This window comes from Arachis duranensis, chromosome 7 (assembly GCF_000817695.3).
Source record: "Arachis duranensis cultivar V14167 chromosome 7, aradu.V14167.gnm2.J7QH, whole genome shotgun sequence".
NCBI classification, from domain to species: domain Eukaryota; kingdom Viridiplantae; phylum Streptophyta; class Magnoliopsida; order Fabales; family Fabaceae; genus Arachis; species Arachis duranensis.
This window is the reverse complement of record NC_029778.3, coordinates 40,285,555-40,285,877: the sequence shown is the minus strand read 5'-3', so window position 1 is coordinate 40,285,877 and position 323 is coordinate 40,285,555. Positions and strand designations below refer to the sequence as shown.

At 41.8% G+C, this 323-nt stretch overlaps 1 non-coding gene across 1 annotated transcript; it reads left to right on the top strand.

The window, feature by feature from the left end:
• The first annotated feature begins 23 nt into the window (after positions 1-23).
• LOC127740905 (small nucleolar RNA R71) lies at positions 24-131 on the top strand. Its single transcript, XR_008001761.1, has one exon. It is a non-coding gene; the product is annotated as a small nucleolar RNA R71 (small nucleolar RNA).
• The last annotated feature ends 192 nt before the right edge of the window (positions 132-323 follow it).

Genomic DNA, 323 nt, shown 5'->3' with positions numbered 1-323 from the left:
ATACCTATGATGCTCCATTCAGAAAGCATATCAGAAGGACACTTTCTGATTAATTGTTTGTATCTTTCCCAAGCTTCATAGAGGGATTCTCCTTCCTTCTGACTGAAGGTTTGGACTTCCACTCTAAGCTTACTCAATTTTTGAGGTCGAAAGAACTTTGCCAAGAAGGCATTGACTAGCTTTTCCCAAGAGTCCAGGCTTTCTTTAGGTTGAGAGTCCAACCATGTCCTAGTTCTGTCACTTACAGCAAAAGGGAATAGCATAAGTCTGTAGACCTCAGGGTCAACCCCATTAGTCTTGACAGTGTCACAGATTTGCAAGAA